Source organism: Taudactylus pleione, unplaced genomic scaffold (genome assembly GCF_031769625.1).
Source record: "Taudactylus pleione unplaced genomic scaffold, aTauple2 ptg000184l, whole genome shotgun sequence".
Classification (NCBI taxonomy): domain Eukaryota; kingdom Metazoa; phylum Chordata; class Amphibia; order Anura; family Myobatrachidae; genus Taudactylus; species Taudactylus pleione.
In genome coordinates this window covers 7,182,361-7,190,970 of record NW_028284586.1, presented here as the reverse complement: position 1 = coordinate 7,190,970, position 8,610 = coordinate 7,182,361, and the positions used below count along the sequence as shown (strand labels likewise).

Below are 8,610 nucleotides of genomic sequence, written 5' to 3'. Positions count from 1 at the left end.
CACAATTGTCTGACTCTTGAGGGAATAACACTCCCCATTGCTTGCAGCACACGTCATATGGATATGAGAACCTGTTCTACTGAGAAGGACTCTTACAAAAAGTGTTGCTGCAGGCACTTCTGTGCTTATTCACCTGAACTTTGCAGATACAGCAGAGATACCACCCTGGGAGTCCCTGTATGCCTCCCTACAGTGCTATTGTTCAGCAGGAACTTAGGGCCTGATTCAGACCCGGATGCTAAGCCGCGATTGCAGTGCGTGTGCGCGAACCAGTCATTGCGATCGGTAATTGTGCGCTCGTAGCACAAAGACTGAGCGCTACTTTGAGTGACAGATAGTGCCGTTTGTGGGAGGTAACAGGGGAAGGTGCTTGTGAACAGGGGAGTGGTGCTACGAACGCAGGCGTGTCCGGGCGTCAAAACTGAGTTTTATGGGTGTGCATAATTAGCATGGAAGTGTCATTGTACATGTCACTTGGTTGTATTTCAGCCTGAAGTGATCGCAGTGCTTGCGGCGGGTAGGATCTACCTCAAGCGCTGCGTGCTGCGCCGATGGTTCTCGATGGTTCTGATTAATCATACATTTCCTGGAGATGACGTGTGCTAAGTAAGAAAAGTGGGTGTCTTTGTACCGGCGTGCGCTCACTCTGCCGTTGCTCTCTAAGACATAGAGGGCGTCCTTACACCAGACAGCGCGATCGCGGAATTTGCATACCCGGCCCCTTTTGGATGCGAGCGATCGCGGCTTAGCGTCTTTGTCTGAATCGCCCCCTTAGTTCCTGTATTCTTCACAAGATAAGTTTTATTTTAAAAGCTCTTTTGAGTGCATTCTTTTCTAAATACTATATATATGTATATGGTATGCAGTTGGTTAGTCTGTTCTCCCAGCAGGTGACCTGTCCTCTGTGCCTCACAGTTATACATCACTCATGTATACCATTACCTCTATATAAGCACTGTGAGTCTGCTCTCCCAGGTGGACTGCCCGCTCTGCTTCTCACAGTTATATATCACTCCTGTATACCTCCATATAAATAATGAGCCTGCTCTCCCAGGTGACCTGCCCTCTGTGCCTCTCGCAGATATATATCACTCCTGTATACCTCCTTATAAATAATATGAGCCTGCTCTCCCAGGTGACCTGACCGCTGTGCCTCTCACAGTTATATATCACTCACGTATACCTCCATATAAATAATATGATCCTGCTCTCCCAGGTGACCTGACCCCTGTGACTCGCACACTTATATATCACTCTTGTATACCTCCCTATAAGCACTGTGAGTCTGCTCTCCCAGGTGACCTGCTCTCTGTGCCTCTCACACTTATATATCACTCTTGTATACCTCCCTATAAGCACTGTGAGCCTGCTCTCCCAGGTGACCTGCTCTCTGTGCCTCTCACACTTATACTGTGTAACACTCTTGTATACCTTCCCTATAAGCACTGTGAGCCTGCTCTCCCAGGTGACCTGCCCTCTGTGCCTCTCACACATATATCACTCTTGTATACCTCCCTATAAGCACTGTGAGCCAGCTCTCCCAGTGACCTGCCCTCTGTGCCTCTCACACTTATACTGTATATCACCCTTGTATACCTCCCTATAAGCACTGTGAGCCTGCTCTCCCGGGTGACCTGCCCTCTGTGCCTCTCACACATATATCATTCTTGTATACCTCCCTATAAGCACTGTGAGCCTGCTCTCCCAGGTGACCTGCCCTCTGTGCCTCTCACACTTATATATTACCCTTGTATACCTCCCTATAAGCACTGTGAGCCTGCTCTCCCAGATGACCTGCCCTCTGTGCCTCTCACACTTATATATCACCCTTGTATACCTCCCCATAAGCACTGTGAGCCCCTCTCCCAGGTGACCTGCTCTCTGTGCCTCTCACACTTATATATCACCCTTGTATACCTCCCTATAAGCACTGTGAGCCCCTCTCCCAGGTGACCTGCTCTCTGTGCCTCTCACACTTATATATCACCCTTGTATACCTCCCTATAAGCACTGTGAGCCTGCTCTCCCAGGTGACCTGCTCTCTGTGCCTCTCACACTTATATATCACCCTTGTATACCTCCCTATAAGCACTGTGAGCCTGCTCTCCCAGGTGACCTGCTCTCTGTGCCTCTCACACTTATATATCACCCTTGTATACCTCCCTATAAGCATTGTGAGCCTGCTCTCCCAGGTGATCTGCTCTCTGTGCCTCTCACAGTTATATCATCGGGTGCCACTCCTGGCCCCCGCAAGTGTAGGCAAATCCCCACCCGCCCTGTGCCCCCCCACACCCGCAGCCTGTAGCACCCTCATAGTGAGCGAAAGGGCGGTTGGGGGGGGGGGATGACGGGAATTGCGTCATCCTAGCTTCGCTCCCTGCTTTACAATGCCGGTAATATTGGCATTGTAAAGCAGAGGCGGGGCCACGATGATACATGCCCCCGCACCACCCACTTAAGTCGCCCCCTTCTGCCCGGCCTGGCTGCCCCCTGGGGCTGCCAGGAGGTCGGTAAGTATGAGTTATATATCACCCCTGTATACTGTACCTCCCTACACGCACTATGAGCCTGGAAGGAATTACAGCTCTGGTCTGTATAAATGGAATGCCAACTAGCTATAATGGAAGCAGATTGAATTTTATGTATATTTAAAAAAAATGTAAACCTACTGTATGCACTATGGGGCATATTTATCAACATTATTTTTACTAAAATAATGTGAAAATGGGTGCTTTCACACCCTTTTTACATTATATTAGTATCACATGAATTTACTAAAGGGCAATTGGAGTAGAATTCTCAAATTTCTACTACAAACTCTATCACACATTTTTAGTGAGCAGATCGCAGGGGAGTGGGGTGGGGGCGGTTGCGGTATCCGGCGGCAGCACGTGCACAGACATGTTATCCATGTATTTTTTCTGGAAAATACAGAGAGAAGTGTGCGGAAGGGATTCGCAGGGACAGAGCTTTATTGCAAGTTCTATCCGTGCATGCGGGTGTTAGTATGGGATGTGATTAGGATCCCGACAACCAGGATGCTGTCTGTCGGAACCCTGATCGCCGTCAGAACACCGGTTACAGAATCCCGACATGACTGGGGATGCTGATGCCGGCATCCCGATCGTAAGGACACCGGGGAAAGGTAAGCGTCAGCCGCTGGGGGGGGGGAATTGGGTTTAGGTGCCCCAGGGAGACTTAGGGTTAGGCTGCGGGAGGGGGGAGGATTGGGTTAGGCTCCGGACAGGGGCGTTAGGTTCAGGCACCACTGGGGGGGAGGTTAGGGTTAGGCACTAAGGGGGAGGGTTAGGTTTAGGCACTTACTGGGAGGGTTAGGGTGCGGGGTGGGGAAGGTTACTATAAGGGTGCAGGAAAGGAGGGTTAGGGGGTAAATAGGACAGGGGAACAGTACTCACGGTACTTGTGTACTTTATGGACTCATTGCAGAGAGAACCCAATGAATCTTTTCAATGGTACTTGTGTACTTTACGTACACAAGTACCGAAAGTTGTCCCCACCTAAAGAAGAAAGTTGTCCCCTCGCGGGCTCGCTGTGCTTGCCACGCTTCGGGCTCGGTGGCAATGCGAATTTAGTTGGAAATATCACACTACAGCCACATTGCAGGGGTAGAACTATGGGAGACAATGGAGACGTCTGCCGCCGGGCTCCAGCTTTGAAAGGGGCGCCTCCTCCATTGTCCACAACATATTCACCCCACTTAGGGCTGTAACTATGTACCCGGAGTGTACCGTCATGGCCGACCAATACATGGCACCCCTTCCTGGCATCTGAGAAGCCACCATACACTAGTGGAGAGCTCCATGTCAGACCATCAGCTGCTGTCATTGTCTATCTATAGCCTGTCTGCACGAAAATTGCTACATTACAGTGTTAGCGGCTGTGACGGGTGGGGGGGGGGGGGGCACTAAATTATAGCTTGCCTCCGGGCATCTGGAATTAACTTACGCCACTGCCACATTGAATAATGTGGATTGCAGTAAATAGGGGTCTATATCTTCCTAAAATTATATAACATATTTTACATGCGAAATGAAATGACAGCTGTTTTACTTGCCTACCGTGTGCAAAAAATGCATTAAAATACTGCATATACTCACATAAGGACCCTGATATTTCAATGATCCTTTAAACACTCACACTACAGTATATGGAAAGGGATTAGTGTGCCTGCTTAGAGGATCATAGAAAAATCGTGGACTTTATATGGGACATACAATATGTGAAATAATCTTAGGAAGAAGATGTAGGAAGAAGTGTGCTGAAGATATAACACACAGGTTTAACCTTTTGTTGAAATATACATAACAGTTCAATCAGCTCCCATTAAAGTCAGATAGCATTTCATTTAAACACACCAGACCAGACCAGAGCTGTCATTCGTTCTAGTAGTAGTCCCTCCCTGTGAGCCTGCTCTCCCAGGAGACCTGCCCTCTGTGCCGAGTCTCACTGTTTCCTAATGTCACTATTAGCCAATATAGATATAATACATGATTGCTGTTACTTGATGTCATTGTGTACGAGAGTCATACAGTCTGCACTTGTAGAGTAGGCAGAGACTGCAGGCAGTCAGTGTTTTTGGTCTCCCAGGGAACAACGTACAGGAGATTTCTAGGAGGATGTGTTGCTGTATATAACGTGAGCCTGAGGACAGGAGGGGAGCTGCTGCTGCTCCTCCTGTGTTTGTATGACTGGCGGCTGCGTGTATTACTCACCTGCAGCTCCCGCTGCTGGTCACACACATTGGGGTGGTACTAGTACCCGTCGTTCTGTTGGATCTGAACCCATCGCTCCATGAGATATGGATGTACTGTAGCCAGAGGTAAGAGCACTGAAAGTTTGAACGGGAGAACTAATAGCATGCACTGTATGTCTGGGTGGCTTAGGGGAACTTTTCTTTAAGTTCATGTAATGTGTACATCGTACTGCAAATGCAAATGATAGATAATATGAAGAAAAACAAGAGAGAGATAGAATGATTTGATGTGTGGGTACTATGCTGTCTTTAATTAGAATTGACTGCATAAGTGTTTGTAGATATAATATAGACCAGATATCCAGTCAGCTATATATTTTTATGCTCTGCTGTTTTTGTTAGTGGTCATTGCAATATTGGCATCATTATCAAAAAATATTCATGGAGACGCTGCTAAATATGGCATCTACAGGGGTATATAGATAAGGTGGGGTTTGGATACAGAGTAGCTGGGCCTTCTCCAGTCCACAGGCCCAGGTAGTCGAGTTGAAGCCATGGCCCTAAGACAACATGAGCTCCCCAAACACGCTTGGCCATGTTGGCCCCTAGTATTAACTCTCTCAGCAGTCCTGGGCTGCGGGCATGTAAGCACATCACTTGTAATCAGGGGTGTTGGAACGATTTTATGTTGGGGACAAATTAAAGCATTCCTTCCCTCACTGCCATCCCCCCAACCCCAACATCAACCCAAACTTATCTGTTGTGCCGGAGCTCCGCCGGAATGAAACTCCGCCATGTTCATGGAACTGCACTTCCATCCTCACACAACATCATGTCTGGCCCGGTACTGGGGGAACATTGGCCGTGAACGGTCAGGGGGTGTGCACCCCTGCACTGCACGGAGGAAGACGTGTAATGTGCGGTCTTTTTACTGTGCAGCCTATTGCTGTAAAGACCAGCCGCTGACCGTCCACGTCCAGCCCAGCGCCTTTCAAATTTTTGGGGGGGCGAGCTGACCCCTTGCAACCCCCCCTCCCCATTCCAATGCCTACGCTTGTAATACTGCTCTGGTGGAATTTGGTCTCATGAATTTTGACATTTGTCTCTTTAGTAATTCTTTTATAATGCCTATAATAAAGGTTAATAATATGTGACAAGAATTGCTTCTAACATGCAAAAAAAGAGGGATAGTACTGTGCATTTGGCAATTGCTCATGAGTAGAAATATTTTCAGGGTCAGAACTTTAAAACCTGTGATTGTTCCTTGAAATTTTGGACAGAAGACAAGATGTCTTGTGTGGCCGGGCCCTAGTCGGCTCCCCCCGTATGGCCAAGATGGAGGGTGCTGGCTTCTCTGATCTGCTGCTACTTCCGAAGATGCAGCATCTGATCATCTGCATGAACATCTGAGTAACCCTCAGCTTACTCAGGATGACTGGTGTTTTTACACTGCCATGGCCAGTGAAGCTGTGTCGGAAGACACAGACACTGGCCTCGGCATGCCTTGAAAACAGGGCAACACGCCCCCGTTTTCGAGAACACTGGCCACCACCACCCCGTCCACTCCCCCAAATGTCTTGGGGGCATTGTGTGCAATCTTGCAGAACGACATCTGCACATGCACAGTGCAACATCTGCGATTGTGCAGATCTCACACGGTTGGAGATGTACGTAAACCAGGAGTGGGTAACCTTTTTTCTGCCGAGGGCCATTTTGATATATATAACATTATTTGTGGGCCTGGTGCAGGCCACGCCCCCTTCGTGTGATGTCACATGGGGACGGGGTCACAGTTGCCGGTGATCACAGCAATGCACGGAGCATCCTGAGGATGCTACGGGAAGCTGTAAGGGCAGCGGTGTGACCGTCTGAAGCGTCCTAAGGACGCCCCAGGTGGCACTACTGCATAGATTCTGGCTGCAGGGTGCCATAATAGGTACCCTGCTAGCCAGATGAGGCTAGCAAAAAAAAGCTCAGAGGGCCAGACCAAATGACTGCGGGGGCCTTATACGGCTCCCGGGCCTGAGGTTCCCCATCCCTGACGTAAACCATCGGGTTTGCGTACATCTCTGAATCAGACCCTGTATACAATAGAGGCAGCATCCCAGTGATTGCCACACAATACAGGCAACTTCCCAGTGACTGCCATACAATACAGACACCATCCCAGTGACCACCATGGAATGCAGAGAGCATCACAGTGACCACAACAAAAGTTAATACACCATCCCAGTGACCACCATACAATAAGCAGAGCATTCTGGTGATTGCCATATAATAAGCATTTTTTTGTGCAACATACAGTATCATCATTATTGAACCTCTCCTCCAAAATCAACTCCTGCAATATCATCGTTACAATTGCATTAAACATAACCCCTCTACAATCATTAACTTCCTGATCCCCATTATTAATTAATCACATGACATCTATTAATTCCATTTATAGTCATTAATCCCCTAATAACCTCCATCAGTCTTATAAAAAAGGCTCCTTAATTAAGTACATTAACCCAATTCACCATAGCTCCCTTATTGTCAGTATTATTTTCCCTCAATTATACTTATTTCCTATCTCCAACCTTCCGGTGATCCAATTATCTTCTGTTTTCTTGTCCTGCTGCTCCTGTTACCACACAGCAGTGACAAACGCAGGATTTCTAGATGGGGGTTTCCAAATGCTTTATTTTAAAGCAAGTGTGTCCAGTCCATGAAGAGGGCATAATTAGCGCTTAACCAGCTATAATATACGAGGTATGTCTATTAAATAATAGACTGATGAAATAACTCAACTTTATTTATTGGTATTACAAATGTAATATTTGTCCCCTTCAATATACTCCCCATTTGCACTAATACTTCGCTATAGTCTTGTTTTCCACTGGTGGAAGGCATGGAGCAAATCAATTTCTGTTAGTTGTTTCAACATATCCTCCATTTTCTTCTTTACAGTATCACCTGATTCAAAATGTGTCCCTTTAAGCACTGATTTAACTTTTGGGAAAATATAAAAGTTGCAAGGTGCTAAATCGGGTGAATATGGAGGATGTTCAAGTGTAGTAATGTGATTGTCAGTCACAAACTCCTTCACAGAAAGTGCTGTGTGAGCAGGCGCATTGTCCTGGTGAGGACTGAAACCATTTTTCCACAGTTGCGGCCGTTTCTTTCTGACTCTTTCTTTCAGCTTTTTCAAAACTTCCTCATAATAATGCTGGTTACCTGTTGTGCCTTCTGGAACCAATTCTTGCAAAATTACACCCTTGATATCGAAATTTTTTTACTATTGACACGTTGTGCAACTTTTAAACTTAGCAATTTTTCGGTACTCTACAGAAAACACAACCAAATTAAATGGCGACTCACAATCAACTGAACGTCATAGAGTGTTGCTGCCTGTCATGCAGATTCAGAGAAGTTCAAGGTTACTACGTATGCAGTTAGAACCGGTTCTGACTACTTTGTTTACTAGGTGGAATCACAGTCTTGTTATTTTATAGACATACCTCGTACGTCAAAAATACAAAGTATCGTGTGTTCAATAATTCTGACATATACTGTACAGGACCAGTTATCATAGTATGCCATTATATGCAGAAGTAGGGCCATATTGTCTGAGCTGAATATTTTTATTTCAGATGTGGGCTCCAGTCAGGAGTCTGGGGGAGGGGGGGGCAGAAAAGGAACCTAACACTGCCCTGGACTTAAATGTACAGATTGGTCTCCTTATGCACTGGAGAGTGTATTATTATACAGTATTAATAACTGACCCTATAGATCAGGGGTCTTGAAACTTGGCCCTCCAGATGCTGTGGAACTACACATCCCAGCATGCACTGCACATAGTTTTAGCATGCTGTTATATCAAAAAGGTGGCAGTGCATGCTGGGATGTGTAGT

At 46.8% G+C, this 8,610-nt stretch overlaps 1 protein-coding gene across 1 annotated transcript in view; it reads left to right on the top strand.

Annotated features, from left to right (window-relative positions):
- The first annotated feature begins 4,484 nt into the window (after nucleotides 1-4,484).
- TMC5 (transmembrane channel like 5) overlaps nucleotides 4,485-8,610 on the top strand; it is a 183,986-nt gene continuing 179,860 nt past the window's right edge. Inside the window, exon 1 of the mRNA XM_088476220.1 lies at nucleotides 4,485-4,840. The gene's annotated coding sequence lies outside the window, so the exon portion shown is untranslated. The remainder of the gene's footprint in view (nucleotides 4,841-8,610) is intronic.